This window comes from Lactuca virosa, chromosome 1 (genome assembly GCF_052849685.1).
Source record: "Lactuca virosa cultivar CGN04683 chromosome 1, Lactuca_virosa_CGN04683_v6, whole genome shotgun sequence".
In the NCBI taxonomy this organism is placed as follows: domain Eukaryota; kingdom Viridiplantae; phylum Streptophyta; class Magnoliopsida; order Asterales; family Asteraceae; genus Lactuca; species Lactuca virosa.
This window is the reverse complement of record NC_136426.1, coordinates 180,766,097-180,776,585: the sequence shown is the minus strand read 5'-3', so window position 1 is coordinate 180,776,585 and position 10,489 is coordinate 180,766,097.

Genomic DNA, 10,489 nt, shown 5'->3' with positions numbered 1-10,489 from the left:
CACGTGGTCAATCCGCCTCTACTCGACGAGTTTGGGCGCCAACTAGCCGAGTTGCTCACATAACTCATAAATAAATATAAAAATATTATACCTGGGAGTCGGGATGTTGCAATTCTCCCCCACTAGAATGAGACTTCACTCTCGAAGTCATGCTCCGGAAACAACTCTGGGTACTGCTCGCGCATCTCAGACTCCGACTCCCAAGTCCACTCGGATCCCCTGCGGTGCTCCCACTGCACCTTAACCAGTCGAACCTCCTTGTTCCTCAGGGTCTTAACTTTTGTATCTAAAATTGTTATCGGTCTCTCATTGTAATTCAGGCTAGCATCTACCTGAATGTCCTCTAAGGGTACCATTGCCGTCTCATCGGCTACACACTTCCTCAACTGGGACACATGGAAGGTGTTATGAATCTGGCTCAACTCTGCAGGTAGCTCCAACCGATAAGCTACGTTCCCCACTCTGGCAGTCACTCTGAAATGACCAATATATATGGGACCCAACTTTCCCCGCTTCCTGAATTGGATCACCCCTTTCCACGGGGAATCCTTCAGGAGGACAAAATCTCCAACCCGAAACTTTAGCCCGGATCGTCGCCGATCTGCGTAACTCTTCTGGAGGCTCTGGGCTGTCAGTAACCTCTGTCTGACCTGCTGAATCTGCTCAGTCGTCTTGAGCACTATCTCAGTGCTACCCATCACTCTCTGCCCTACCTCTCCCCAACAGATGGGAGTCCAACACCTCCTCCCATATAAGAGCTCAAAGGGAGGCGTGCGAATACTGGAATGATGGATGTTGTTATAAGAAAACTCAACCAAGGGCAAATAGGTGTCCCAACTTCCTCCGAAGTCCATAACACATGCCCGCAGCATGTCCTTAAGCGTCTGAATCGTCCGCTCACTCTGCCCGTCAGTCTGTGGGTGGTATGTGGTACTGAAGTGCAATCAGGTACCCAACTCCTCATGAAAATTCTTCCAGAACTTGGAAGTAAAATGCACATCCCGATCTGACATTATCGATGTCGGCACTCCATGACGTGCTACCACCTCTTTCACATAAATTTCGGCCAATTTATCTGTAGAAGAGCTCTCACTGATAGCAAGGAAGTGAGCACTCTTCGTCAATCGGTCCACAATAACCCATATCGCGTCGATACCTTGCACGGTTCTCGTTAATTTTGTGATAAAATCCATGGATATTTGTTCCCACTTCTACTGGGGAATCTCTAGAGGCTGTAACGGGACATGTGGATGTTGGTGCTCTGCCTTAACCCGATGATATGTTAAGCATCTCTCGACTACCCATGCCACATCCCTCTTCATACAGTGCCACCAATAATCTCTCTTCAGATCCAAATACATCTTAGTGGCTCCTGGATGGATCGAGAATCTCGATCTATGCGCCTCATCCATCAATATGCGTCGAGCTCCACCTGTATATGGCACCCAAATCCACCCATGGAAAGTCATAAGCCCTCGAATATCTGTCTCAAACTCGGAAACCTGTCCGATCACTCGCTCCCTCTTGAGGTTCTCTAGCCTCACAGCCTCCACCTGAGCCTCTCGGATGGTATCTAGGACTGGAGTCATCACCGTCACCCTCATACACACGTCTCAGATCGGAGCACTCTCTGCTCTACGGCTCAAGGTATCGGCTACCACATTCGCCTTGCATCGGTGATATAAGATCTCGCAGTCGTGGTCTTTCACTACATCCAACCACCTCCTCTGTATCATACTCAGTTTGGGCTGATCCATGAGGTACTTTAGACTCTTATGGTCCATGTATATGGTGCACCAGACTCCATAAAGATAGTGGCGCCAGATCTTGAGGTCGAACACTACCGCCCCCAGCTCCAAATCGTGGGTGGGATACCTCGTCTCATGAGGCTTCAACTGCCTCGATGCATATGCTATCACATGCCACCTCTGCATAAACACCGCACCTAACCCTTATATAGATGCATCACAGTAGACTACAAAGTCCTCCACTCCCTTGGGAAGGGCTAACACTGGAGCTTCGTATAATTTCTAGCAAAGAGTCTCGAATGAGGCCTACTGCTCGGGCCGCCAAACAAAAGTAACACCCTTCCGGGTCAATCTGGTAAGAGGAAAAGCAATCTTGGATAAATCTATGATAAATCTCTGATAGTAGCCGGCCAAACCCAGAAAACTCCAGCTCTTGGACGGGGATCTCGGCACCTCCCATCTCATAACTGACTCAATCTTGGTCGGGTCGACCAATATCCCATTCTGATTAACGAGATGTCCCAGGAACTGGACCTCTCGTAACCAAAAATCACACTTGGAGAATTCGACATAAAGCCTCTCATCCCTCAATACTACAAGAATCTCTCAAAGATGCTCCTCGTGCTACTCTCTGGACCTCGAGTACACCAAAATATCGTCGATGAACACGATCACCTATCGATCAACATGGGCCTGCATACCCAGTTCATGAGATCCATGAACACTGCCGGTGCGTTGGTGAGCTCGAAAGGCATCACCACAAACTCATAATGCCCACAACGAGGTATGAAGGTCGTCTTCTAGATATCCTCCTCGCAAACTCTCATATGATGATATCCAGATCTCAAATCAATCTTGGAAAACCAAGATGCTCCCTGCAACTGATTGAATAAATCGTCGATCCTCGGAAGTGGATAACGGTTCTTGACTGTCAGCTTGTTCAACTCCCGGTAATCGATGCACATCCCGTGTGAACCATCCTTTTTCTTAACAAAAAGGATAGGTGCTCCCCACGGCGAGCTACTCGGTCTGATGAAATCCTTCCCCAGCAGCTCCTGGAGCTGTGAGGATAACTCCTGCATCTCTGGTGGCATAAGGCAATAAGGTGCTTTGGCAATAGGCGCCGCACCCGGAACCAAATCAATTCGGAACTCGACCTGCCTCTCGGGAGGCACACCCGTCAACTCTTCGGGAAAGACTTCCGGAAACTCGCACACTATTGGAACCTCGGCGATAGAACTCGGCCTCTCTGTAGCAACCCGCGTATCCATCACATACGCCAAAAAGCCCATACAACCCTGATGTAGACTCTGTCTTGCCCTGGCAGCAGAGCAGAAAGCTGATCCAGATCTGGTACCCTCGCCATACACCGTAAGCACTCCTCCACTAGGGTCTCGTATGGTCACCATCTGACGCTCACAGTCAATCACAGCTCCAAACCGACTCAACCAATCCATGCCCACTATGACACATACATCACCCATCGTGATCGGCACTAGTTCTATCGGGAACTCAACATAAAAAATCTCTAGTATACATTCCCGTAATACATCAGTAGCGAAAACCGCATGCTCGTCGGCTATAGAAACCCTCAGAGGTCGACTCAAGGCCTCATGTCGGATACTGATGTGACGACGAAAAGCTAAAGACACGAAGGATCGACTCGCACCCGAATCAAATAACACCAAAGCAGGTACATAACTCACAAGAAAAGTACCTATATATAGCACAAAATAAGCACAACAAATCTCGAAATAATATAAATAAGGAAATACGTACCAGCCACGACATCAGGTGCTGCGCAGACCTCCTCCGATGTCAGCTAAAAAGCTCTCCCACGAGCCCTCGGAGCCCCGTCCTTCACTGGCCGACTATCAGTAGCACGCAAAGTGACATGAGTGGAACCCTGGGCTGATCCCTGAATGAGCTGAGGGCATTCGGCCTTCCGATGGCCGGTCTGGTTGCAGTGAAAGCAAACTGCAAACCCCTTGGGGTAATCCTTCACTATGTGCCCCACTTTGCCATATTTGTAGCAAATCCCTGCCCGACACGATCCCTCGTGACTCTTGCCACACTTGCCACAAGTGCGACCCATCTAGCCCCCAGCTCTCGCATCAGCGGGCTTCGCTTGCTTCGTCACCGGCTGCGACTGTATTAGCCTCCTGTCCCTCCCCTGGGACTCTCCCTCCTCCCTGGCCTGTAACTCTAACTCAATCTCCCTCTTTCGGGCATTGGTCTGCAACTCGGTCAATGTATGGTAAGACGAGTTCGCCACGAACTCCCGTATATCCCTCCTCAGTATGCTCAGATAACGACTCACACGTGCCTGCTCAGTAGACACGTGCTCATGGCAAAACAACGTCCTCTCATGGAACATCCTCGAAATCTCAGTCACATTTTATGTATTCTACTTGAGAGACAGAAACTCCTGGTCTAACCGTTCCCTCTCCACATGGGGAACATACTCGTCTCGGAACAACTGTGTGAATCTCTCCCATGTCACTACAGCATGATCTGCATGAGTAAATCTGGCTGTCACAAACTTCCACCAGTCCTTTGCTCCCGAGTGAAGCTGGTTCAGCGCAAACCGAACTCTCAAGTGCTCGGGGCATGAGCACGTTTAAAAACATCCCTTTATGTTGTAGATACATCTCATAGCAGTAATCGGATCCTATGTCCCATCCAAATATGGTTGCTTCGTGTTGCTGAACTCCCAGAACAACAACGAGTCACCTCTCTGTGGCCTAGCAGCGGCAACAGTTGCGATGGCTGCAGCAGCAGCAACATACCGCTCATCAAATGTCTCGATCTGGGTGTTCTTAATAGACCCAAACATCTTCGGTATCGCCTCTTGAATAGCTTTGCCCACCTCCTCATAGATGATCCTGCAGATCTCCTCATTACTAGCACCACTGCTCTCGGGGTTGTGGTATGTACCCACCATGATGTCTCTGAAACACAAAACAAAAATCATCAGAGACTCGCTCGAGCATACTCACACTCAATTTTTTCCGCCCCTACATGCTCCTTAGTACCCTAAGGATTCTTACTTGGGTTGCATACAGATCCGGTTTTTTCAGTAGTACGGGCCCAATACTACCTTCCACACCGACATGTAGTCAACCCAAGTCCTCCTCCTAGGATCCTAATTCACATGTACTCTATATCTCACGAATAACAGACATCTCTCTCAGTAGATCCCTCATATGCTCATCTAGGTACCTCTCCTAGTTAAGCCCTCGACTTAGAACTCCTTCTAAGTGATTCCTGCTAGATACTCCTACTTAGCACAAACTAAAGGCAAACAACAGATAACAACAACTCCTAGGCTAAGGCATCACAAATCAAGCAACTCTAGCCCTAAAGATGAAATACCTAGCCCATACTCTAGCATACATCCCTAACATCTCATAAATATCTCATAACACAATTAAGTAAGGGTATTTTGGGAAATCACCGTGCGGGCTCTGGATGATTGTACACACTGATGCATCTCGTTTTTCTATTTAAAACTGTGCTTGTTTTTAGAAAAATCATTTCTTTTGAAATTTTTTCTCAAATCCTCAGTTTGAGTCTAGACACACCCGAAGGTATAAGTGAATCCCTCAAACCAAGGCTCTGATACCAACTTGTAACACCGTAAATTTTCAAACAAATTTTTCGTTTTAAAAATCATATAATTCTCAAAAGAATAGTTCACAAATCTCCAGAATGACAATTTATCAAAAACACATGTTCATAAAATTCTTTAAACACAATCCAAGATCCTCAAAACATAACTCCGCCTCATGTGTACATACAAGCCGGTGCCTTCACGTGATCCTGAGAAGTACATGAAACACATAACACATAACACGGTAAGTACGAAGCTTAGTGAGTTCCCCAAAATACCACACACATCTCATTAGCCTCTCATGGATATACTCGAATAAGATCCTCCGGTCAATGTGTCTCAGTGGGACCCTCCGGTCCCACAACTCGGGTGGACCCTCCGGTCCTAACTCAGTAAGCTCAGAATAATATACAACATAAATCACAAAGAGATAATGCACGATATCACAATACTCAATATAAGCACATAAGACCCTCCGGTCACACAAAGATTACCACTCTAGATAAGTATAGTGAGAAGACTCACCTCGTAATCAAGAAAATAAATCCCGTACACGAATCACTGATCTAGCATCCGCCTAAAACATATGATATTCATCTCTAACTAACACTCCAATCACAACTCTAAATAAACCAAGGCTATTCTCTCTCTCTCTCTCTCCCTCTCTAACTCTTGGAATGGGTAAAAGACCATTCTACCCCTCCATGGTCTCCATACTCCCTGTCTTGACCAAACCCTAAAGTCAACTGAAGTCAACACTCGAGTCAACAGTCCATGTTGACCCGACTCGTCGAGTGCATCTATGTGACTCAGCGAGTCCTCTTGTTCCTTCAGGAAAGTCGCGAAAACCAAACCTAACTCGTCGAGTTGTCTCATCAACTCGCCGAGTTACTCATGTCCATACTCATCAGGGAAAACCCTAGCCGACTCGTCGAGTTGGCTCATCCACTCGGCGAGTCCCTTAAGTCTCCATTTTCATTCAGACGTTTTAAGGCAGATTCATACCCCCAAACTTTAGATCTAGCCTCCCAAGGCTAATATATCACGTAAAACTACAAACTTTACGTCCATGCATGACACTTAGGGCTTGAAATGACAAAACAACTTCCATTTAGGGTCTTAAGCATGAAAGCTCTTCTATTAGCTGGATAAAGTTGGGACCTTTGGACTCTAGGGACCTCACAAGGTCCAGATCTGAAGTCCCAATCTCTTGGTAAGCTCAGCACACTTAAAGCCTCAAGGAAAGATGGAATAATCCCTAAAACTCCATAAAATGAGATCTAATCAAACTAATGAGCAAGGTGGAGACTTTTTACCTTCAACAGAAGCTCTAGATGAAATAACACTAGATCCAATAGTCTCTTCTCGATCCTTGCTTTGATTCACCACTATTCTCTTCAAAAAGTGCACTAAAATGCCCAAAGATTAGCTCTCTCTCTCTCTCTCTCTCTCTCTCTCTCTCTCTCTCTTTTTTTTCCCTCTCTCTCTCTCTCTCTCTCTCTCTCTCTCTTTTAGCTCAATATAGGCGATTAGGGTTTCACACATGGGAGTAAGGTGGCTGGTGAGGCAGAAATAAGGACTTAAGGTCCTTTAAATAGGACCCAATCCCAGAGAATTAGGGTTTCCTCTCACAATGCCAACTCGTCGATTTGGTCTCTCCGACTCGTCGACTTGGCCATAAAACCCACGTGGTCAATCCGCCTCTACTCGACCAGTTGGGGCGCCAACTCGTCGAGTTGCTCACACAACTCATAAATAAATTTAAAAATATTATACCTGGGAGTCGGGATGTTACATTTCATTGACTCAGAACAAGGCTATAAGGTGCCCGAGCAACTATGATGCCTAGAAAACACTTGAAGGGGCCGAGATCTTTAATGCTAAATTTGTCCTTTAGATATTCTTTAGTGTACCGTATTTTGTTGCATTATGTACAAAAATCACCACACAATCAACATAAATAAGTGCAACCACATAGGTTTCCTTTTGTTTGTAAATAAAGAATGAGTGATCAACATGATATTTCTAAAATCCGATGCTTAGCAACACAGTAGTAAATTTTTTATACCAATTACGAGAAGCTTGAAAGATTCCATAAAGGGATTTACTTAGTCTACACACCATTGTTTCTCCCTGTTTAGCGAATCCCTGAGGAATCTTCATTTAGACTTCTTCATCCAAGCATCCATGAAAACATGCATTTTTGACGACCAGTTGATGAATAATCCAGTCTTTCTTTATCGCAACAACAAGTAAACTACGGACCGTGACAAGCTTTGATACTGGTCAAAAGGTGTCATGGAAATCGATCCCCTCCAATTGCGTAAAACGTTTCGCGACTAACCATGCCTTGTATCTCTCTATTTCCCCATTGGGTTTGTACTTGATCTTGTAAAAACCCTTAAGATCTATAGCGCATTTACCATCGGAAAATTCTTCAATTGTCGATGTTCCATTCTCTTCAAGAGCTCTAACTTCCTTTTGCATGGCTTCTCTCCATTTAATATCCTGCACCGCTTATTTAAAATGTTTGGGATCTTCATTGGAGCTAGTAGCTGCCAAGAAGGCTTTGTGTGAATCCTTAATTTTTCATATAAACCAAAGTTAGCCAGAGTGTGTATCGTCGAGGACCGCTGATCAAGCTTTGGTGATGCATGGTCTACCGATGGGGGCAAATTCACCACGAAATCACTTAGATATTTGGGATGAGTTCTATTTCTCTTTTCTCTCGGGTTTTTAGTGGGCAATATGTCAGGAATTAAAGGTTCCCCGACGTCTTCTGCTGGTTCGCTTTCTGGCACTATATTTTCATTTAACATCGTTTCGTCGTGGGCTTCAGTGGTATTGCTTTGTACGGAGTCTTCCATAATTGTGTGTTCCTATTTGTCTTTCACTAATTTTCTTTTGTACCAAGTCATCATCTTCCATACAGGTTATGTTAAGAAAATCAATATTACCAGGTTGGGACGAGTTCTCTAAGGAGTCTAATGTGAAAGGAAATACATATTAAAGAAATTTCACTTCTCTAGATACAATAAACTTCATGTCCTTGATATCAAAGATGATATAGCCATCCTTTCCTTGTGGATATCCAATAAAGATATTTGGTCTCTCCCTCACTTCAAACTTATATCCTTTTGTTTCTGTGTTTCCTGAATAAAAAAAAGCATCCAAACACTTTCATATGACTATAATCAGGTTTCCTCCCAAAACAATTTGGTAGGGTGTTTTTTGTTCTATCGCTTTTGAAGGAAGTCTATTGATGATGTGTGTGGAAGTCAAGACACATTCACCCTAAAACATGAATGGTAAGTTTGATTCAAATTTTAATGCACGTGATATCTCAAGAATATGTCTATGCTTGTGCTACCACACCATTTTGTTGAAGGGTGTGTGGGCAAGTCGTTTCCAAAACAATTCCCTTATTTGCATAGTAATTTTGCATAGCTAATGAAATGAACTCTGCACCGTTATCAACTCTTATCCATTTGATCCTTTTGTTAAATTGTGTGTTTACCATGTTGTAAAAATCAACTAGTAGGAACCAACTTTAGTTTTATGTTTGAGCAATTAGATCGATACGACCCTACTAAAATCTTATACTATATTTAGCAAATAGCCAGCACCTGAAAAAGTAGGTGTTTGATATTTTCCCTAAACATTAAAATGCAATAACTAAAAACGATCATCCGTCTTTATTGAACTTTTCGGAAAGGAAGTCTAGTGTGTTTGGCTTTTACACATGAATCATCAACTTTATTTTTTAATTTGCTAGAGAAACCTCCTAAAAATTGACTTAGATAAGCTTAGACTCAGAATCATGTTCGAAGATCTTATGCCAAAGATCCACATCAGCTGTAGTCATTAACACTCTTCTTTGAACCGCCACCATGCCCATTTGGTACAAACCTCTTGTTTGCATTCATCCGCGCTAATCAGCTTCCTTGATAGTAAGTCCTTCATATAAAAAAGATCAGGAAGGAGAGTAATGGCACACTATAAATCTTTAGTCAAACGACTCACAGATAAGAAATTGCAATTAAACTTGGAATATGTATAACTTTATCAATCTTGATCACATCTTGTAAAATACAACTACCCTTTCCTTCAACATGTATGCGATCACCATTGGGTATTGTTACAAGTGTTTCAAGAGTGTTTCTTGTAACATTCTCAAGAAATTCATTATTGCATGTTTTGTGCTCGGTGGCACCAGAAACGACCACCCAATTATTATGCATATTAACCTTACCACCCATGTTGACGACTGGTGTAGTGTTAGTATGCTCATCTTTCAAGAAGTTCTTGAGAATCCTCCGGTATTGTTCTGTTGTTTATCCAGGTATTTGACTCAACTCAGAGTTTGCATAAGAATCCCTTGCCTTGCCCTTTTCTTGCTTTCCCTTTCCTGGCTACCAATAGGGGTACCCGATTTTCTTGAAACAACATCTTTGTTGTGACCTTTTCTTCAACATATAATGCATTGATCAGGTTAATCGTTGCCTCCACGCTTGCCATCCCTTTGCATCGGTTTCTTGTTGGGCTGCTAGTGATTGAAAACCATATGATTTTGGAAGAAAGTCTGGAATGCTGCAACTTCAGTAGTTGGTATTTTAAGAATAGAGATGGCTCTACGTTTTTCATCTTCAACAACAAGGTGATATGCAACTCCAAAATTGGGTGTTGGTTTCATGGAAAGGATCTGGGTCTTGATTGTGGAGTATTCATTATCCAAAAGGTTGACAAACACACATAAAATTTCTTTGTCCTTAGCCTCGTTTAATCTTCTCCCAATGTCACAGGTGCAGTTGGCACACGTGCAACGACGTGTAGGTGACGCCGATTGGATTGCATCCCAGAGACAACACAATTTGGTGTAGAAACAAGATACATATGCTCCAATCTAACGCATTACTGTTAGCGATTGTTTAATTTTTATAATCATGTGGTGCACTTTCCTTTCCGAAGCTCTCCTCAAGATTGTTCCACATATCCCTAACTGTGTTGGCATACTTAGCGTCAGATCTAATATCCTTCTCCATCACGATTGTTAGCCTACCCTTTACCATAGCATCATAACGCACCCACGTCATGTGGTTTTTATATTTTTCAATGGTTCAATTGATGA